This window comes from Carassius carassius, chromosome 8, assembly GCF_963082965.1.
Source record: "Carassius carassius chromosome 8, fCarCar2.1, whole genome shotgun sequence".
In the NCBI taxonomy this organism is placed as follows: Eukaryota; Metazoa; Chordata; class Actinopteri; order Cypriniformes; family Cyprinidae; genus Carassius; species Carassius carassius.
The window spans coordinates 35,530,272-35,551,546 of NC_081762.1; the positions used below are offsets into that span (position 1 = coordinate 35,530,272).

General features: G+C 46.5%; 15 non-coding genes across 15 annotated transcripts; 6 read left to right on the plus strand and 9 right to left on the minus strand.

Moving 5' to 3' along the window:
- Positions 1–5,549: 5,549 nt before the first annotated feature.
- Positions 5,550–5,621, minus strand: trnag-ucc (transfer RNA glycine (anticodon UCC)). The gene has a single exon. It is a non-coding gene; the product is annotated as a tRNA-Gly (tRNA).
- A 1,407-nt stretch (positions 5,622–7,028) lies between these two features.
- trnag-ucc (transfer RNA glycine (anticodon UCC)) lies at positions 7,029–7,100 on the minus strand. Its single transcript has one exon. It is a non-coding gene; the product is annotated as a tRNA-Gly (tRNA).
- Positions 7,101–8,889: 1,789 nt separating this feature from the next.
- trnae-uuc (transfer RNA glutamic acid (anticodon UUC)) lies at positions 8,890–8,961 on the minus strand. Its single transcript has one exon. It is a non-coding gene; the product is annotated as a tRNA-Glu (tRNA).
- A 1,227-nt stretch (positions 8,962–10,188) lies between these two features.
- Positions 10,189–10,260, plus strand: trnad-guc (transfer RNA aspartic acid (anticodon GUC)). The gene has a single exon. It is a non-coding gene; the product is annotated as a tRNA-Asp (tRNA).
- Positions 10,261–10,363: 103 nt separating this feature from the next.
- trnag-ucc (transfer RNA glycine (anticodon UCC)) lies at positions 10,364–10,435 on the minus strand. Its single transcript has one exon. It is a non-coding gene; the product is annotated as a tRNA-Gly (tRNA).
- Positions 10,436–11,659: 1,224 nt separating this feature from the next.
- Positions 11,660–11,731, plus strand: trnad-guc (transfer RNA aspartic acid (anticodon GUC)). Its single transcript has one exon. It is a non-coding gene; the product is annotated as a tRNA-Asp (tRNA).
- A 103-nt stretch (positions 11,732–11,834) lies between these two features.
- On the minus strand, positions 11,835–11,906 carry trnag-ucc (transfer RNA glycine (anticodon UCC)). Its single transcript has one exon. It is a non-coding gene; the product is annotated as a tRNA-Gly (tRNA).
- A 2,869-nt stretch (positions 11,907–14,775) lies between these two features.
- On the minus strand, positions 14,776–14,847 carry trnag-ucc (transfer RNA glycine (anticodon UCC)). The gene has a single exon. It is a non-coding gene; the product is annotated as a tRNA-Gly (tRNA).
- Positions 14,848–16,073: 1,226 nt separating this feature from the next.
- trnad-guc (transfer RNA aspartic acid (anticodon GUC)) lies at positions 16,074–16,145 on the plus strand. The gene has a single exon. It is a non-coding gene; the product is annotated as a tRNA-Asp (tRNA).
- Positions 16,146–16,248: 103 nt separating this feature from the next.
- Positions 16,249–16,320, minus strand: trnag-ucc (transfer RNA glycine (anticodon UCC)). The gene has a single exon. It is a non-coding gene; the product is annotated as a tRNA-Gly (tRNA).
- A 1,224-nt stretch (positions 16,321–17,544) lies between these two features.
- trnad-guc (transfer RNA aspartic acid (anticodon GUC)) lies at positions 17,545–17,616 on the plus strand. Its single transcript has one exon. It is a non-coding gene; the product is annotated as a tRNA-Asp (tRNA).
- A 103-nt stretch (positions 17,617–17,719) lies between these two features.
- On the minus strand, positions 17,720–17,791 carry trnag-ucc (transfer RNA glycine (anticodon UCC)). Its single transcript has one exon. It is a non-coding gene; the product is annotated as a tRNA-Gly (tRNA).
- Positions 17,792–19,013: 1,222 nt separating this feature from the next.
- trnad-guc (transfer RNA aspartic acid (anticodon GUC)) lies at positions 19,014–19,085 on the plus strand. The gene has a single exon. It is a non-coding gene; the product is annotated as a tRNA-Asp (tRNA).
- A 1,400-nt stretch (positions 19,086–20,485) lies between these two features.
- trnad-guc (transfer RNA aspartic acid (anticodon GUC)) lies at positions 20,486–20,557 on the plus strand. Its single transcript has one exon. It is a non-coding gene; the product is annotated as a tRNA-Asp (tRNA).
- A 103-nt stretch (positions 20,558–20,660) lies between these two features.
- trnag-ucc (transfer RNA glycine (anticodon UCC)) lies at positions 20,661–20,732 on the minus strand. Its single transcript has one exon. It is a non-coding gene; the product is annotated as a tRNA-Gly (tRNA).
- Positions 20,733–21,275: the final 543 nt, after the last annotated feature.

Below are 21,275 nucleotides of genomic sequence, written 5' to 3' on the forward strand. Positions count from 1 at the left end.
TCCTACTCCAGACGCAGCACAATACCACAACCACCTAAGATCAGTAGCCTCCAAAATTCCATGTCTAGATCCCAAGGCCAAAATTCTGCTTCTTCTCGGAAGAGACCTCATTCAGGCGCACAAGGTGCTGGAACAATGCAACGGACCACAACATGCTCCCTTCGCTCAGAGGTTGGCCCTTGGGTGGGTGATAGTTGGAGATGTATGCCTCAATGGAGCTCACAAGCCTTCGTCAGTGGATGTTTTCAAAACTCATATACTAGGAAATGGGCGTCCCAGCTACATGAGTCCATGTCCAAACAGTATGCATGTGAAAGACCATTTCAACCGTCATAATGAGCCTCAGATATCCTCTGCCCTGAACCTTAAACAGAGAAGCTTGCCCATACATGATGAATGTCCCATAGGCGAATCAGTTTTCTGCAACACTAAGAATGACGACAAACCAGCTCCCTCTATGGATGACCTTGCCTTCCTGAACATTATGGAAAGAGAGTTCCATCAGGATGAGTCAAATAGCTGGGTTGCCCCACTTCCGTTCCGTAGCCCACGGCAACACCTCCCTAATAACAAGATTCAGGCCAGCAAACGGCTCACTTTTCTGACTCGTAAGCTTGAAAAACACCCTGAGGTAAAGGAGCACTTTGTTGATTTTATGCAAAAGATACTTGAGAATGGGCATGCAGAGTTGGCACCACGATTACAGAATGATGAAGAGTGCTGGTATCTGCCAATGTTCGGGGTGTACCATCCAAAGAAGCCTGGCCAGATAAGAGTAGTGTTCGACTCTAGTGCTCGACATGAAGGTGTATCATTAAATGATGTCCTCCTTACTGGCCCTAATGTAAACAATAGTCTTTTGGGAGTTCTACTGCGGTTCAGGAAGGAACGTGTGGCAGTGATGGCTGATATCCAGCAAATGTTCCATTCCTTTGTGGTCACAAAAGAGCATCGGAACTTTCTACGCTTCCTTTGGTATGACAACAATGACTTAAACAACAAGGTATTGGAGTACCAGATGCGAGTTCATGTTTTTGGTAATAGCCCGTCACCAGCAGTTGCCATATATGGGCTCAGGAGAGCTGCCCTCTCAGGTGGAAAAGACTATGGACCAGAGGCAAGACACTTTGTGGAAAGGAACTTTTATGTGGATGATGGACTTACTTCCCTCCCCACAGAAGAGAAAGCCATCAAGCTGCTCAAAGCCACCCAGGAAATGCTGGCTCTGTCTAATCTTCATCTTCACAAGATTGCCTCCAACAAAGTGGAGGTCATGAAAGAATTTCCTGCAGAGGACCTTGCAAAGGAGATTAAGAATCTGGATCTGAGCACTGGCCTCCCTCCAGTTCACAGAAGTTTGGGGGTGAGCTGGAATTTGTCTGAGGATATGTTCATTTTCCAGGTTGCAGACCAGGTGAAACCTTACACCAGACGTGGGGTTCTGTCTACGATTAACAGTTTGTTTGACCCACTTGGGTTTGCTGCACCTGTCGTCCTTCAGGGAAGACTCCTGCTCAGAGCGCTTACCACAGGGTCTTGTGACTGGGATGCACCTCTGCCTGATGAGAAATATAAGGAATGGAAGGTTTGGAGAGATTCATTAAAGGAGCTTGAGTGTGTCAAAATTCCCCGCACATATGCCACTATCTCTCTCAGTCAAACACAAGGCAAAGAGATGTGCGTCTTCTGTGATGCATCCACAAATGCTATTGCAGCTGTTGCTTACATCAGGGTTACCGATATGAGCGGAAATGTAGAAGTTGGCTTCATCTTTGGTAAGGCTAAACTAGCTCCCCTACTTGAGATCTCTGTCCCCAGACTTGAGCTGTGTGCAGCTGTTCTAGCTGTGGAAATAGCTGAAATCATTGAAGATGAGATTGACACCAAGCTGGATGCTGTAACATTCTATTCTGACAGTAAGGTCGTCTTAGGCTACATTTGTAATGAATCCAGGAAATTCTATGTGTATGTCAACAATAGAGTGCAAAGGATACGGAAATCTACACGCCCTGAACAGTGGAAATACGTACCTACCGATCAAAACCCTGCCGACCATGCCACAAGATCAGTTAAGGCAGCTGACCTTCCCCGTAGCATGTGGCTGACTGGTCCAACATTCTTGACTAAATCAACACAGCCTGAAACTCACATGGGTCTCTTCAGTATGATCGACCCAGAAGTAGACATTGAAGTACGTCCTCAAGTCACTTCTTGCGCTACACATACTTCAAGAAAGGAGTTAAACCCCAAACGGTTCGAAAGATTCTCAAGCTGGCGATCACTGACTCATGCAATAGCAAGACTTGTGCACATAACTCACTCCTTCAAGCAGGATAGTAACAAGAGTACTTGCAGGGGCTGGCATATATGTGACAAACCCTGCTCAGTTCAAGATCTAGAAAAGGCCAAGTCTGTTATCATCCACAGCGTGCAAACAGAAGCCTTCTCTGAGGAATTGAAATGCCTTCAAACAGGCACAGCGATTTCCAATCAAAGCCCTCTCTTTAAACTATCCCCCTACATTGACAGTTTTGGCGTACTCAGGGTTGGCGGACGCCTTTCAGAAGCAAACCTTAGGAGAGATGAAGTGTGTCCTCTAATTCTCCCTGGTCGTTGTCACATCACATCACTACTCATTCAACATTATCATAAACAGGTCGAACATCAGGGACGCGTCTTCACTGAGGGTGCAGTGAGAGAGGCTGGTTTCTGGATCATAGGTGGTAAGAGACGCATCAGTAGTATGATCTTTCAATGTGTTCAGTGTCGCAGACTGCGGGGAAAGATTTTGATTCAGAAGATGTCTGACCTACCTCCTGAACGGCTCAGTATGGACCCTCCATTCTCCTTTGTAGGGTTGGATGTTTTCGGGCCTTGGATGGTCACCTCACGTCGAACTAGAGGAGGACAAGCGAACTCCAAACGCTGGGCAGTGCTGTTTACATGTATGAGCACTAGGGCCATACATATCGAAGTCATAGAGTCGATGGATAGCTCCAGCTTTATAAATGCTCTCCGCAGATTCTTCGCTGTTCGAGGTCCAGCAAAGCAGTTGCGGTCGGACTGTGGCACCAACTTTGTTGGAGCATGCAAGGAGTTGAAGATGGAGTCAGTCACAGAAGACAGAAGGGTACAAGAGTATCTGAGTGACATTGGATGTACTTGGGTGTTCAACCCTCCCCACTCATCTCACATGGGTGGAAGTTGGGAACGTATGATCGGAGTCTCAAGGCGGATCCTTGAATCCATGCTACAAGGTTTTGGACCATCAAAGTTGTCCCATGAGGTTTTGACAACCTTCATGGCTGAAGTCACAGCCATAGTAAATGCTCGTCCCCTGGTACCTGTATCCACAGATCCAGACGCTCCATTTATTCTGTCCCCAGCAACTCTACTCACTCAAAAGACTTCTGTAGCACCTTCTCCATCAGGTGAATTTGGAGAAAAGGACCTCTTCAGTCGTCAGTGGAGGCAAGTCCAAGGCTTGGCCACTACATTCTGGCATCGCTGGAGAAAGGAATATCTTGCAACCTTACAGGGCCGAAGAAAATGGCAGAATGAGAGCGGCAATCTTCAAGTGGGAGACGTTGTGCTATTGAAAAACAGTCAAGCCAAAAGGAATGACTGGCCCATGGGAATGGTATTGAAGACATTTCCTGGGAGAGATGGGCGAGTGAGGAAAGTTGAGGTCAAGGTGGTCAAAGAGGGATCATCTAAGGTGTTTCTGCGACCTATATCAGATGTTGTCTTACTGTTGTCTCCTGAGACTGAATAGACAAGCTTAATTATGTTTAATGATGGCATCTTACAGATACCAGACGGGGAGTGTACTGTTCTTAGTGTAGTTTATTTTTAGAGCCACTAGATGGTGCTAGTCCATTTATGTTTATTGATGTTGTCAGAGAGAGTAACCTCTGACCTAAATTGCAGTCATCTTGTTTTACTCAGTTGATTCTGATAATCACACGGTTAAAGCAGCTCAATCTCTTCATCATCCTTGCAAACATTTATAGAAGCTTTGTCTGTAAGTATTAATGTGTTTATTAGAAGCTTGTTTTTTCATCTTTTGTTGGAATTAGTGCCAGTAATTTAAGGATGAAACTGATATTAATAGAGACTTTTCAGTACGATGTTACATGCATCTAGATTATTATTGTAACGTTATATATTATGTTCAGTTATACCTTAAGCGAACTGTTACAATTATTAATGTACAGTCTTTGGAAAACTACTTTTTCCTTTTTTCTGTATTACAGTTTTACTCTGTTCCACTTGCATTTGAAGTGGTGGTGTCAATAAATCCATGCTTCAGTTCAACTGTCTTGTGGAAGGAGTCATCTATCTGTCTAGTTGAAGAAGGGGAACTCTTTTACGAGGGCAGAATATATATATATATATATATATATATATATATATATGTATGTGTGTGTGTGTGTCTTTATTTTTACAAATGTTTTTTTATTTTTTTATATTTGAATATATTTTCTAATCATTGTAATTTATTCCTGTTATGAAAAGCTGAATTTTCTGAATAATTACTCCAGTCTTCAGCATCACGTCAACCTTCCGAAAATAATGTGCTTTCATCATTGTAGTGACAATGATAATATCAACATTGATTACAATAAGAAATGTTTTGTAAGCAAAAAATCATATAAATAATGATTTCTGGATCATATGACACACTGAAGAGTATAAATGATGCTGAAGAATTCAGCTTTGCATCACAGGAATAAAGTTAATTTAACATAGGAAATAGTTATTTTAAGTTGTACCACACAGAAAATGTTGACAATTTTTTATATATATATACATATATGTATATGTATATATATATATATATATATATATGTATATGTATATATATATATATATATATATATATATATATATATATATATAGGAAATAGTTATTTTGAAATTGTACCACACAGTACATGTTGACAATTATATATATATATATATATATATATATATATATTTATATATTTGCACTAAAGTCTTGAAAATCACATAACATTCAAAACAGTTGCTATAAATAATCACATAAGTATGATTATATGATAATATAATAAGTAATTAATTGTAAGGTTTTTTTTTTTGGTTTAGTTTTTTTAAAAGAAACACAGAATTCACTTTACCTGCTTGTTGGGAGTTTGGCAGCGTATGTTGTTCAAACAAAACAATTTCGTGAAGAAATCTCCGATCGTAAAACGCGTCTCCTCTCCTTCAGAGCGAATGATTGACAGATGAGTATCTGCTGTTTGAATTCCCCGCCACGGAAGAAGTGAAACAGCGCCAGGAAATCTACGTGTGGCCACAAATATATTGCATCCGTAGTGTTAAGCACTACCATAGAGAATGAATGGGAAAAGTTAAGAGAAGTTAAGCTTAACTATTTTCGGCTCCCGCGCGGAAGACCGGGGTTCGATTCCCCGACGGGGAGAGCTACCTCTTTTCGGCTTCTGAACGATCCATCCAAAAGTTTTGGGAGGAGCCACAGGTCACAGAAGGAGTTCTGCTTCGACATCAGCCCGAGCCAAAGGACATGCGTTGGCCGGGAATCGAACCCGGGTCAACTGCTTGGAAGGCAGCTATGCTCACCACTATACCACCAACGCAGTCAGCAGTCAGCAGTCAGCCACTTGCGCCGTCGTTAAGAAGGCTCGAAGTGCACGAGTCGCCGATAGGGCTAGAGGAGCTGATGAGATCTTTGTTTGGACCCGTCACTAAAGAGAGCCTTCCAGAGTTTGCTTCCCGTCACGTACAAGAAAGTGCTGCCTTCCCATGCCAGCTAAATAAACACTAAGTGCTGACAGCGCAAACGAAGAGAGTGCAAATACAGACGATGACCAGTGGCACGCCCTCCTGCAGCGTGTTGGCGGACGGCCAAATTGATTCTGCTATTGCATTTTGTTGTAGCTCTGTCCTCGGTCCACCAATAACCACAAGCCCAATCAAGGCAATCTCTTTCTCATGCCTCCATCTGAAAAGTTGGAGAAAATCTTATATGAATAAAAGAGTCTTTTAAAGAAATCCCTTATTCCGAGGTCACCGTAGCCACCAGATCCATTCTGTATCCAGATCAGTGGGCCGCTTCAGTCACCCGGATCCAGTCAGTATCCAGACAAGATGGTGGATCAACACCTAGAAAGGACGTCTATGGCCCTGAAACACAGCGGAGACCGGGACAACTAGATGAGCCCCAGATACAGATCCCCTGTAAAGACCTTGTCTTAGACGACCACCAGGACAAGACCACAGGAAACAGATGATTCTTCTGCACAGTCTGACTTTTCTGCAGCCTGGAGCTGATTTGCTGGTTTCTTCTGACCAGAGGAGAACTGTCTCCCCGACTGAGCCTGGTTTCTCACCGGGTTTTTTCTCCATTTTTTCACCGATCGAGTTTTGGTTCCTTGCCTCTGTCGCCTCTGGCAGGCATAGCTGGGGACACTTCATGTACAGCGATATCGTTGACTTGATTGAAAATTATTGCACAGATACTATTTAAACTGAACTTAGCTGAATGATGACATCATCGATTTCAATGACGAAATGCCTTTAACTGTCATTTTGCTTTATTGACGCACTGTGTTCCTAATTAATGTTGTTCAGTTGCATTGACACAATCCTTTTTGTTTAAAGCACTATTTAAAAAAAAAAAAAAAAAAAGAGTCCAAACAATGACCCCTGCAACGGGTAGTGTTCCAAATGTAATGCCACTTTAGCTAATGATGGGTCCATCCGGAATTTGACGGTGCTAGGGCTGTGTCAGCGTCAGAAAAAGCCATGCATTGTTCAGTTATGTCGGTGCAGTAGCGTCGGTTGGGGGAGAAACAGCAACATGCACAGCTACTCGTTAGTATAGTGGACAGTATCTCCGCCTGTCACGCGGAAGACCGGGGTTCGATTCCCCGACGGGGAGAGCTACCTCTTTTCGGCTTCTGAACGATCCATCCAAAAGTTTTGGGAGGAGCCACAGGTCACAGAAGGAGTTCTGCTTCGACATCAGCCCGAGCCAAAGGACATGCGTTGGCCGGGAATCGAACCCGGGTCAACTGCTTGGAAGGCAGCTATGCTCACCACTACACCACCAACGCAGTCAGCAGTCAGCCACTTGCGCCGTCGTTAAGAAGGCTCGAAGTGCACGAGTCGCCGATAGGGCTAGAGGAGCTGATGAGATCTTTGTTTGGACCCGTCACTAAAGAGAGCCTTCCAGAGTTTGCTTCCCGTCATGTACAAGAAAGTGCTGCCTTCCCATGCCAGCTAAATAAACACTAAGTGCTGACAGCGCAAACGCAGAGAGTGCAAATACAGACGATGACCAGTGGCACGCCCTCCTGCAGCGTGTTGGCGGACGGCCAAATTGATTCTGCTATTGCATTTTGTTGTAGCTCTGTCCTCGGTCCACCAATAACCACAAGCCCAATCAAGGCAATCTCTTTCTCATGCCTCCATCTGAAAAGTTGGAGAAAATCTTATATGAATAAAAGAGTCTTTTAAAGAAATCCCTTATTCCGAGGTCACCGTAGCCACCAGATCCATTCTGTATCCAGATCAGTGGGCCGCTTCAGTCACCCGGATCCAGTCAGTATCCAGACAAGATGGTGGATCAACACCTAGAAAGGACCTCTATGGCCCTGAAACACAGCGGAGACCGGGACAACTAGATGAGCCCCAGATACAGATCCCCTGTAAAGACCTTGTCTTAGACGACCACCAGGACAAGACCACAGGAAACAGATGATTCTTCTGCACAGTCTGACTTTTCTGCAGCCTGGAGCTGATTTGCTGGTTTCTTCTGACCAGAGGAGAACTGTCTCCCCGACTGAGCCTGGTTTCTCACCGGGTTTTTTCTCCATTTTTTCACCGATCGAGTTTTGGTTCCTTGCCTCTGTCGCCTCTGGCAGGCATAGCTGGGGACACTTCATGTACAGCGATATCGTTGACTTGATTGAAAATTATTGCACAGATACTATTTAAACTGAACTTAGCTGAATGATGACATCATCGATTTCAATGACGAAATGCCTTTAACTGTCATTTTGCTTTATTGACGCACTGTGTTCCTAATTAATGTTGTTCAGTTGCATTGACACAATCCTTTTTGTTTAAAGCACTATTTAAAAAAAAAAAAAAAAAAAAAAAAAAGAGTCCAAACAATGACCCCTGCAACGGGTAGTGTTCCAAATGTAATGCCACTTTAGCTAATGATGGGTCCATCCGGAATTTGACGGTGCTAGGGCTGTGTCATATGCTCACCACTATACCACCAACGCAGTCAGCAGTCAGCCACTTGCGCCGTCGTTAAGAAGGCTCGAAGTGCACGAGTCGCCGATAGGGCTAGAGGAGCTGATGAGATCTTTGTTTGGACCCGTCACTAAAGAGAGCCTTCCAGAGTTTGCTTCCCGTCACGTACAAGAAAGTGCTGCCTTCCCATGCCAGCTAAATAAACACTAAGTGCTGACAGCGCAAACGTCAATCCTTTTTTAAACAAAAAGGATTGTGTCAATGCAACTGAAAAAAAAAAAAAGAGTCCAAACAATGACCCCTGCAACGGGTAGTGTTCCAAATGTAATGCCACTTTAGCTAATGATGGGTCCATCCGGAATTTGACGGTGCTAGGGCTGTGTCAGCGTCAGAAAAAGCCATGCATTGTTCAGTTATGTCGGTGCAGTAGCGTCGGTTGGGGGAGAAACAGCAACATGCACAGCTCCTCGTTAGTATAGTGGACAGTATCTCCGCCTGTCACGCGGAAGACCGGGGTTCGATTCCACGACGGGGAGAGCTACCTCTTTTCGGCTTCTGAACGATCCATCCAAAAGTTTTGGGAGGAGCCACAGGTCACAGAAGGAGGTCTGCTTCGACATCAGCCCGAGCCAAAGGACATGCGTTGGCCAGGAATCGAACCCGGGTCAACTGCTTGAAAGGCAGCTATGCTCACCACTATACCACCAACGCAGTCAGCAGTCAGCCACTTGCGCCGTCGTTAAGAAGGCTCGAAGTGCACGAGTCGCCGATAGGGCTAGAGGAGCTGATGAGATCTTTGTTTGGACCCGTCACTAAAGAGAGCCTTCCAGAGTTTGCTTCCCGTCACGTACAAGAAAGTGCTGCCTTCCCATGCCAGCTAAATAAACACTAAGTGCTGACAGCGCAAACGCAGAGAGTGCAAATACAGACGATGACCAGTGGCACGCCCTCCTGCAGCGTGTTGGCGGACGGCCAAATTGATTCTGCTATTGCATTTTGTTGTAGCTCTGTCCTCGGTCCACCAATAACCACAAGCCCAATCAAGGCAATCTCTTTCTCATGCCTCCATCTGAAAAGTTGGAGAAAATCTTATATGAATAAAAGAGTCTTTTAAAGAAATCCCTTATTCCGAGGTCACCGTAGCCACCAGATCCATTCTGTATCCAGATCAGTGGGCCGCTTCAGTCACCCGGATCCAGTCAGTATCCAGACAAGATGGTGGATCAACACCTAGAAAGGACCTCTATGGCCCTGAAACACAGCGGAGACCGGGACAACTAGATGAGCCCCAGATACAGATCCCCTGTAAAGACCTTGTCTTAGACGACCACCAGGACAAGACCACAGGAAACAGATGATTCTTCTGCACAGTCTGACTTTTCTGCAGCCTGGAGCTGATTTGCTGGTTTCTTCTGACCAGAGGAGAACTGTCTCCCCGACTGAGCCTGGTTTCTCACCGGGTTTTTTCTCCATTTTTTCACCGATCGAGTTTTGGTTCCTTGCCTCTGTCGCCTCTGGCAGGCATAGCTGGGGACACTTCATGTACAGCGATATCGTTGACTTGATTGCAAATTATTGCACAGATACTATTTAAACTGAACTTAGCTGAATGATGACATCATCGATTTCAATGACGAAATGCCTTTAACTGTCATTTTGCTTTATTGACGCACTGTGTTCCTAATTAATGTTGTTCAGTTGCATTGACACAATCATTTTTGTTTAAAGCGCAATTTAAAAAAAAAAAAAAAAAAAAAGAGTCCAAACAATGACCCCTGCAACGGGTAGTGTTCCAAATGTAATGCCACTTTAGCTAATGATGGGTCCATCCGGAATTTGACGGTGCTAGGGCTGTGTCAGCGTCAGAAAAAGCCATGCATTGTTCAGTTATGTCGGTGCAGTAGCGTCGGTTGGGGGAGAAACAGCAACATGCACAGCTCCTCGTTAGTATAGTGGACAGTATCTCCGCCTGTCACGCGGAAGACCGGGGTTCGATTCCCCGACGGGGAGAGCTACCTCTTTTCGGCTTCTGAACGATCCATCCAAAAGTTTTGGGAGGAGCCACAGGTCACAGAAGGAGTTCTGCTTCGACATCAGCCCGAGCCAAAGGACATGCGTTGGCCGGGAATCGAACCCGGGTCAACTGCTTGGAAGGCAGCTATGCTCACCACTATACCACCAACGCAGTCAGCAGTCAGCCACTTGCGCCGTCGTTAAGAAGGCTCGAAGTGCACGAGTCGCCGATAGGGCTAGAGGAGCTGATGAGATCTTTGTTTGGACCCGTCACTAAAGAGAGCCTTCCAGAGTTTGCTTCCCGTCACGTACAAGAAAGTGCTGCCTTCCCATGCCAGCTAAATAAACACTAAGTGCTGACAGCGCAAACGCAGAGAGTGCAAATACAGACGATGACCAGTGGCACGCCCTCCTGCAGCGTGTTGGCGGACGGCCAAATTGATTCTGCTATTGCATTTTGTTGTAGCTCTGTCCTCGGTCCACCAATAACCACAAGCCCAATCAAGGCAATCTCCTTCTCATGCCTCCATCTGAAAAGTTGGAGAAAATCTTATATGAATAAAAGAGTCTTTTAAAGAAATCCCTTATTCCGAGGTCACCGTAGCCACCAGATCCATTCTGTATCCAGATCAGTGGGCCGCTTCAGTCACCCGGATCCAGTCAGTATCCAGACAAGATGGTGGATCAACACCTAGAAAGGACCTCTATGGCCCTGAAACACAGCGGAGACCGGGACAACTAGATGAGCCCCAGATACAGATCCCCTGTAAAGACCTTGTCTTAGACGACCACCAGGACAAGACCACAGGAAACAGATGATTCTTCTGCACAGTCGAACTTTTCTGCAGCCTGGAGCTGATTTGCTGGTTTCTTCTGACCAGAGGAGAACTGTCTCCCCGACTGAGCCTGGTTTCTCACCGGGTTTTTTCTCCATTTTTTCACCGATCGAGTTTTGGTTCCTTGCCTCTGTCGCCTCTGGCAGGCATAGCTGGGGACACTTCATGTACAGCGATATCGTTGACTTGATTGAAAATTATTGCACAGATACTATTTAAACTGAACTTAGCTGAATGATGACATCATCGATTTCAATGACGAAATGCCTTTAACTGTCATTTTGCTTTATTGACGCACTGTGTTCCTAATTAATGTTGTTCAGTTGCATTGACACAATCCTTTTTGTTTAAAGCACTATTTAAAAAAAAAAAAAAAAAAGAGTCCAAACAATGACCACTGCAACGGGTAGTGTTCCAAATGTAATGCCACTTTAGCTAATGATGGGTCCATCTGGAATTTGACGGTGCTAGGGCTGTGTCAGCGTCAGAAAAAGCCATGCATTGTTCAGTTATGTCGGTGCAGTAGCGTCGGTTGGGGGAGAAACAGCAACATGCACAGCTCCTCGTTAGTATAGTGGACAGTATCTCCGCCTGTCACGCGGAAGACCGGGGTTCGATTCCCCGACGGGGAGAGCTACCTCTTTTCGGCTTCTGAACGATCCATCCAAAAGTTTTGGGAGGAGCCACAGGTCACAGAAGGAGTTCTGCTTCGACATCAGCCCGAGCCAAAGGACATGCGTTGGCCGGGAATCGAACCCGGGTCAACTGCTTGGAAGGCAGCTATGCTCACCACTATACCACCAACGCAGTCAGCAGTCAGCCACTTGCGCCGTCGTTAAGAAGGCTCGAAGTGCACGAGTCGCCGATAGGGCTAGAGGAGCTGATGAGATCTTTGTTTGGACCCGTCACTAAAGAGAGCCTTCCAGAGTTTGCTTCCCGTCACGTACAAGAAAGTGCTGCCTTCCCATGCCAGCTAAATAAACACTAAGTGCTGACAGCGCAAACGCAGAGAGTGCAAATAAAGACGATGACCAGTGGCACGCCCTCCTGCAGCGTGTTGGCGGACGGCCAAATTGATTCTGCTATTGCATTTTGTTGTAGCTCTGTCCTCGGTCCACCAATAACCACAAGCCCAATCAAGGCAATCTCTTTCTCATGCCTCCATCTGAAAAGTTGGAGAAAATCTTATATGAATAAAAGAGTCTTTTAAAGAAATCCCTTATTCCGAGGTCACCGTAGCCACCAGATCCATTCTGTATCCAGATCAGTGGGCCGCTTCAGTCACCCGGATCCAGTCAGTATCCAGACAAGATGGTGGATCAACACCTAGAAAGGACCTCTATGGCCCTGAAACACAGCGGAGACCGGGACAACTAGATGAGCCCCAGATACAGATCCCCTGTAAAGACCTTGTCTTAGACGACCACCAGGACAAGACCACAGGAAACAGATGATTCTTCTGCACAGTCTGACTTTTCTGCAGCCTGGAGCTGATTTGCTGGTTTCTTCTGACCAGAGGAGAACTGTCTCCCCGACTGAGCCTGGTTTCTCACCGGGTTTTTTCTCCATTTTTTCACCGATCGAGTTTTGGTTCCTTGCCTCTGTCGCCTCTGGCAGGCATAGCTGGGGACACTTCATGTACAGCGATATCGTTGACTTGATTGAAAATTATTGCACAGATACTATTTAAACTGAACTTAGCTGAATGATGACATCATCGATTTCAATGACGAAATGCCTTTAACTGTCATTTTGCTTTATTGACGCACTGTGTTCCTAATTAATGTTGTTCAGTTGCATTGACACAATCCTTTTTGTTTAAAGCACTATTTAAAAAAAAAAAAAAAAGAGTCCAAACAATGACCCCTGCAACGGGTAGTGTTCCAAATGTAATGCCACTTTAGCTAATGATGGGTCCATCCGGAATTTGACGGTGCTAGGGCTGTGTCAGCGTCAGAAAAAGCCATGCATTGTTCAGTTATGTCGGTGCAGTAGCGTCGGTTGGGGGAGAAACAGCAACATGCACAGCTCCTCATTAGTATAGTGGACAGTATCTCCGCCTGTCACGCGGAAGACCGGGGTTCGATTCCCCGACGGGGAGAGCTACCTCTTTTCGGCTTCTGAACGATCCATCCAAAAGTTTTGGGAGGAGCCACAGGTCACAGAAGGAGGTCTGCTTCGACATCAGCCCGAGCCAAAGGACATGCGTTGGCCAGGAATCGAACCCGGGTCAACTGCTTGGAAGGCAGCTATGCTCACCACTATACCACCAACGCAGTCAGCAGTCAGCCACTTGCGCCGTCGTTAAGAAGGCTCGAAGTGCACGAGTCGCCGATAGGGCTAGAGGAGCTGATGAGATCTTTGTTTGAACCCGTCACTAAAGAGAGCCTTCCAGAGTTTGCTTCCCGTCACGTACAAGAAAGTGCTGCCTTCCCATGCCAGCTAAATAAACACTAAGTGCTGACAGCGCAAACGCAGAGAGTGCAAATACAGACGATGACCAGTGGCACGCCCTCCTGCAGCGTGTTGGCGGACGGCCAAATTGATTCTGCTATTGCATTTTGTTGTAGCTCTGTCCTCGGTCCACCAATAACCACAAGCCCAATCAAGGCAATCTCTTTCTCATGCCTCCATCTGAAAAGTTGGAGAAAATCTTATATGAATAAAAGAGTCTTTTAAAGAAATCCCTTATTCCGAGGTCACCGTAGCCACCAGATCCATTCTGTATCCAGATCAGTGGGCCGCTTCAGTCACCCGGATCCAGTCAGTATCCAGACAAGATGGTGGATCAACACCTAGAAAGGACCTCTATGGCCCTGAAACACAGCGGAGATCGGGGACAACTAGATGAGCCCCAGATACAGATCCCCTGTAAAGACCTTGTCTTAGACGACCACCAGGACAAGACCACAGGAAACAGATGATTCTTCTGCACAGTCTGACTTTTCTGCAGCCTGGAGCTGATTTGCTGGTTTCTTCTGACCAGAGGAGAACTGTCTCCCCGACTGAGCCTGGTTTCTCACCGGGTTTTTTCTCCATTTTTTCACCGATCGAGTTTTGGTTCCTTGCCTCTGTCGCCTCTGGCAGGCATAGCTGGGGACACTTCATGTACAGCGATATCGTTGACTTGATTGAAAATTATTGCACAGATACTATTTAAACTGAACTTAGCTGAATGATGACATCATCGATTTCAATGACGAAATGCCTTTAACTGTCATTTTGCTTTATTGATGCACTGTGTTCCTAATTAATGTTGTTCAGGTGCATTGACACAATCCTTTTTGTTTAAAGCACTATTTAAAAAAAAAAAAAAAAATGAGTCCAAACAATGACCCCTGCAACGGGTAGTGTTCCAAATGTAATGCCACTTTAGCTAATGATGGGTCCATCCGGAATTTGACGGTGCTAGGGCTGTGTCAGCGTCAGAAAAAGCCATGCATTGTTCAGTTATGTCGGTGCAGTAGCGTCGGTTGGGGGAGAAACAGCAACATGCACAGCTCCTCGTTAGTATAGTGGACAGTATCTCCGCCTGTCACGTGGAAGACTGGGGTTCGATTCCCCGATGGGGAGAGCTACCTCTTTTCGGCTTCTGAACGATCCATCCAAAAGTTTTGGGAGGAGCCACAGGTCACAGAAGGAGTTCTGCTTCGACATCAGCCCGAGCCAAAGGACATGCGTTGGCCGGGAATCGAACCCGGGTCAACTGCTTGGAAGGCAGCTATGCTCACCACTATACCACCAACGCAGTCAGCAGTCAGCCACTTGCGCCGTCGTTAAGAAGGCTCGAAGTGCACGAGTCGCCGATAGGGCTAGAGGAGCTGATGAGATCTTTGTTTGGACCCGTCACTAAAGAGAGCCTTCCAGAGTTTGCTTCCCGTCACGTACAAGAAAGTGCTGCCTTCCCATGCCAGCTAAATAAACACTAAGTGCTGACAGCGCAAAAGCAGAGAGTGCAAATACAGACGATGACCAGTGGCACGCCCTCCTGCAGCGTGTTGGCGGACGGCCAAATTGATTCTGCTATTGCATTTTGTTGTAGCTCTGTCCTCGGTCCACCAATAACCACAAGCCCAATCAAGGCAATCTCTTTCTCAGGCCTCCATCTGAAAAGTTGGAGAAAATCTTATATGAATAAAAGAGTCTTTTAAAGAAATCCCTTATTCCGAGGTCACCGTAGCCACCAGATCCATTCTGTATCCAGATCAGTGGGCCGCTTCAGTCACCCGGATCCAGTCAGTATCCAGACAAGATGGTGGATCAACACCTAGAAAGGACCTCTATGGCCCTGAAACACAGCGGAGACCGGGACAACTAGATGAGCCCCAGATACAGATCCCCTGTAAAGACCTTGTCTTAGACGACCACCAGGACAAGACCACAGGAAACAGATGATTCTTCTGCACAGTCTGACTTTTCTGCAGCCTGGAGCTGATTTGCTGGTTTCTTCTGACCAGAGGAGTACTGTCTCCCCGACTGAGCCTGGTTTCTCACCGGGTTTTTTCTCCATTTTTTCACCGATCGAGTTTTGGTTCCTTGCCTCTGTCGCCTCTGGCAGGCATAGCTGGGGACACTTCATGTACAGCGATATCGTTGACTTGATTGAAAATTATTGCACAGATACTATTTAAACTGAACTTAGCTGAATGATGACATCATCGATTTCAATGACGAAATGCCTTTAACTGTCATTTTGCTTTATTGACGCACTGTGTTCCTAATTAATATTGTTCAGTTGCATTGACACAATCCATTTTGTTTAAAGCACTATTTAAAAAAAAAAAAAAAAAAAAGAGTCCAAACAATGACCCCTGCAACGGGTAGTGTTCCAAATGTAATGCCACTTTAGCTAATGATGGGTCCATCCGGAATTTGACGGTGCTAGGGCTGTGTCAGCGTCAGAAAAAGCCATGCATTGTTCAGTTATGTCGGTGCAGTAGCGTCGGTTGGGGGAGAAACAGCAACATGCACAGCTCCTCGTTAGTATAGTGGACAGTATCTCCGCCTGTCACGCGGAAGACCGGGGTTCGATTCCCCGACGGGGAGGGCTACCTCTTTTCGGCTTCTGAACGATCCATCCAAAAGTTTTGGGAGGAGCCACAGGTCACAGAAGGAGTTCTGCTTCGACATCAGCCCGAGCCAAAGGACATGCGTTGGCCGGGAATCGAACCCGGGTCAACTGCTTGGAAGGCAGCTATGCTCACCACTATACCACCAACGCAGTCAGCAGTCAGCCACTTGCGCCGTCGTTAAGAAGGCTCGAAGTGCACGAGTCGCCGATAGGGCTAGAGGAGCTGATGAGATCTTTGTTTGGACCCGTCACTAAAGAGAGCCTTCCAGAGTTTGCTTCCCGTCACGTACAAGAAAGTGCTGCCTTCCCATGCCAGCTAAATAAACACTAAGTGCTGACAGCGCAAACGCAGAGAGTGCAAATACAGACGATGACCAGTGGCACGCCCTCCTGCAGCGTGTTGGCGGACGGCCAAATTGATTCTGCTATTGCATTTTGTTGTAGCTCTGTCCTCGGTCCACCAATAACCACAAGCCCAATCAAGGCAATCTCTTTCTCATGCCTCCATCTGAAAAGTTGGAGAAAATCTTATATGAATAATAGAGTCTTTTAAAGAAATCCCTTATTCCGAGGTCACCGTAGCCACCAGATCCATTCTGTATCCAGATCAGTGGGCCGCTTCAGTCACCCGGATCCAGTCAGTATCCAGACAAGATGGTGGATCAACACCTAGAAAGGACCTCTATGGCCCTGAAACACAGCGGAGACCGGGACAACTAGATGAGCCCCAGATACAGATCCCCTGTAAAGACCTTGTCTTAGACGACCACCAGGACAAGACCACAGGAAACAGATGATTCTTCTGCACAGTCTGACTTTTCTGCAGCCTGGAGCTGATTTGCTGGTTTCTTCTGACCAGAGGAGAACTGTCTCCCCGACTGAGCCTGGTTTCTCACCGGGTTTTTTCTCCATTTTTTCACCGATCGAGTTTTGGTTCCTTGCCTCTGTCGCCTCTGGCAGGCATAGCTGGGGACACTTCATGTACAGCGATATCGTTGACTTGATTGAAAATTATTGCACAGATACTATTTAAACTGAACTTAGCTGAATGATGACATCATCGATTTCAATGACGAAATGCCTTTAACTGTCATTTTGCTTTATTGACGCACTGTGTTCCTAATTAATGTTGTTCAGTTGCATTGACACAATCCTTTTTGTTTAAAGCACTATTTAAAAAAAAAAAAAAAAAAGAGTCCAAACAATGACCCCTGCAACGGGTAGTGTTCCAAATGTAATGCCACTTTAGCTAATGATGGGTCCATCCGGAATTTGACGGTGCTAGGGCTGTGTCAGCGTCAGAAAAAGCCATGCATTGTTCAGTTATGTCGGTGCAGTAGCGTCGGTTGGGGGAGAAACAGCAACATGCACAGCTCCTCGTTAGTATAGTGGACAGTATCTCCGCCTGTCACGCGGAAGACCGGGGTTCGATTCCCCGATGGGGAGGGCTACCTCTTTTCGGCTTCTGAACGATCCATCCAAAAGTTTTGGGAGGAGCCACAGGTCACAGAAGGAGTTCTGCTTCGACATCAGCCCGAGCCAAAGGACATGCGTTGGCCGGGAATCGAACCCGGGTCAACTGCTTGGAAGGCAGCTATGCTCACCACTATACCACCAACGCAGTCAGCAGTCAGCCACTTGCGCCGTCGTTAAGAAGGCTCGAAGTGCACGAGTCGCCGATAGGGCTAGAGGAGCTGATGAGATCTTTGTTTGGACCCGTCACTAAAGAGAGCCTTCCAGAGTTTGCTTCCCGTCACGTACAAGAAAGTGCTGCCTTCCCATGCCAGCTAAATAAACACTAAGTGCTGACAGCGCAAACGCAGAGAGTGCAAATACAGACGATGACCAGTGGCACGCCCTCCTGCAGCGTGTTGGCGGACGGCCAAATTGATTCTGCTATTGCATTTTGTTGTAGCTCTGTCCTCGGTCCACCAATAACCACAAGCCCAATCAAGGCAATCTCTTTCTCATGCCTCCATCTGAAAAGTTGGAGAAAATCTTATATGAATAAAAGAGTCTTTTAAAGAAATCCCTTATTCCGAGGTCACCGTAGCCACCAGATCCATTCTGTATCCAGATCAGTGGGCCGCTTCAGTCACCCGGATCCAGTCAGTATCCAGACAAGATGGTGGATCAACACCTAGAAAGGACCTCTATGGCCCTGAAACACAGCGGAGACCGGGACAACTAGATGAGCCCCAGATACAGATCCCCTGTAAAGACCTTGTCTTAGACGACCACCAGGACAAGACCACAGGAAACAGATGATTCTTCTGCACAGTCTGACTTTTCTGCAGCCTGGAGCTGATTTGCTGGTTTCTTCTGACCAGAGGAGAACTGTCTCCCCGACTGAGCCTGGTTTCTCACCGGGTTTTTTCTCCATTTTTTCACCGATCGAGTTTTGGTTCCTTGCCTCTGTCGCCTCTGGCAGGCATAGCTGGGGACACTTCATGTACAGCGATATCGTTGACTTGATTGAAAATTATTGCACAGATACTATTTAAACTGAACTTAGCTGAATGATGACATCATCGATTTCAATGACGAAATGCCTTTAACTGTCATTTTGCTTTATTGACGCACTGTGTTCCTAATTAATGTTGTTCAGTTGCATTGACACAATCCTTTTTGTTTAAAGCACTATTTAAAAAAAAAAAAAAAAGAGTCCAAACAATGACCCCTGCAACGGGTAGTGTTCCAAATGTAATGCCACTTTAGCTAATGATGGGTCCATCCGGAATTTGACGGTGCTAGGGCTGTGTCAGCGTCAGAAAAAGCCATGCATTGTTCAGTTATGTCGGTGCAGTAGCGTCGGTTGGGGGAGAAACAGCAACATGCACAGCTCCTCGTTAGTATAGTGGACAGTATCTCCGCCTGTCACGCGGAAGACCGGGGTTCGATTCCCCGACGGGGAGAGCTACCTCTTTTCGGCTTCTGAACGATCCATCCAAAAGTTTTGGGAGGAGCCACAGGTCACAGAAGGAGGTCTGCTTCGACATCAGCCCGAGCCAAAGGACATGCGTTGGCCAGGAATCGAACCCGGGTCAACTGCTTGGAAGGCAGCTATGCTCACCACTATACCACCAACGCAGTCAGCAGTCAGCCACTTGCGCCGTCGTTAAGAAGGCTCGAAGTGCACGAGTCGCCGATAGGGCTAGAGGAGCTGATGAGATCTTTGTTTGGACCCGTCACTAAAGAGAGCCTTCCAGAGTTTGCTTCCCGTCACGTACAAGAAAGTGCTGCCTTCCCATGCCAGCTAAATAAACACTAAGTGCTGACAGCGCAAACGCAGAGAGTGCAAATACAGACGATGACCAGTGGCACGCCCTCCTGCAGCGTGTTGGCGGACGGCCAAATTGATTCTGCTATTGCATTTTGTTGTAGCTCTGTCCTCGGTCCACCAATAACCACAAGCCCAATCAAGGCAATCTCTTTCTCATGCCTCCATCTGAAAAGTTGGAGAAAATCTTATATGAATAAAAGAGTCTTTTAAAGAAATCCCTTATTCCGAGGTCACCGTAGCCACCAGATCCATTCTGTATCCAGATCAGTGGGCCGCTTCAGTCACCCGGATCCAGTCAGTATCCAGACAAGATGGTGGATCAACACCTAGAAAGGACCTCTATGGCCCTGAAACACAGCGGAGATCGGGGACAACTAGATGAGCCCCAGATACAGATCCCCTGTAAAGACCTTGTCTTAGACGACCACCAGGACAAGACCACAGGAAACAGATGATTCTTCTGTACAGTCTGACTTTTCTGCAGCCTGGAGCTGATTTGCTGGTTTCTTCTGACCAGAGGAGAACTGTCTCCCCGACTGAGCCTGGTTTCTCACCGGGTTTTTTCTCCATTTTTTCACCGATCGAGTTTTGGTTCCTTGCCTCTGTCGCCTCTGGCAGGCATAGCTGGGGACACTTCATGTACAGCGATATCGTTGACTTGATTGAAAATTATTGCACAGATACTATTTAAACTGAACTTAGCTGAATGATGACATCATCGATTTCAATGACGAAATGCCTTTAACTGTCATTTTGCTTTATTGACGCACTGTGTTCCTAATTAATGTTGTTCAGTTGCATTGACACAATCCTTTTTGTTTAAAGCACTATTTAAAAAAAAAAAAAAAAATGAGTCCAAACAATGACCCCTGCAACGGGTAGTGTTCCAAATGTAATGCCACTTTAGCTAATGATGGGTCCATCCGGAATTTGACGGTGCTAGGGCTGTGTCAGCGTCAGAAAAAGCCATGCATTGTTCAGTTATGTCGGTGCAGTAGCGTCGGTTGGGGGAGAAACAGCAACATGCACAGCTCCTCGTTAGTATAGTGGACAGTATCTCCGCCTGTCACGCGGAAGACCGGGGTTCGATTCCCCGATGGGGAGAGCTACCTCTTTTCGGCTTCTGAACGATCCATCCAAAAGTTTTGGGAGGAGCCACAGGTCACAGAAGGAGATCTGCTTCGACATCAGCCCGAGCCAAAGGACATGCGTTGGCCGGGAATCGAACCCGGGTCAACTGCTTGGAAGGCAGCTATGCTCACCACTATACCACCAACGCAGTCAGCAGTCAGCCACTTGCGCCGTCGTTAAGAAGGCTCGAAGTGCACGAGTCGCCGATAGGGCTAGAGGAGCTGATGAGATCTTTGTTTGGACCCGTCACTAAAGAGAGCCTTCCAGAGTTTGCTTCCCGTCACGTACAAGAAAGTGCTGCCTTCCCATGCCAGCTAAATAAACACTAAGTGCTGACAGCGCAAACGCAGAGAGTGCAAATACAGACGATGACCAGTGGCACGCCCTCCTGCAGCGTGTTGGCGGACGGCCAAATTGATTCTGCTATTGCATTTTGTTGTAGCTCTGTCCTCGGTCCACCAATAACCACAAGCCCAATCAAGGCAATCTCTTTCTCATGCCTCCATCTGAAAAGTTGGAGAAAATCTTATATGAATAAAAGAGTCTTTTAAAGAAATCCCTTATTCCGAGGTCACCGTAGCCACCAGATCCATTCTGTATCCAGATCAGTGGGCCGCTTCAGTCACCCGGATCCAGTCAGTATCCAGACAAGATGGTGGATCAACACCTAGAAAGGACCTCTATGGCCCTG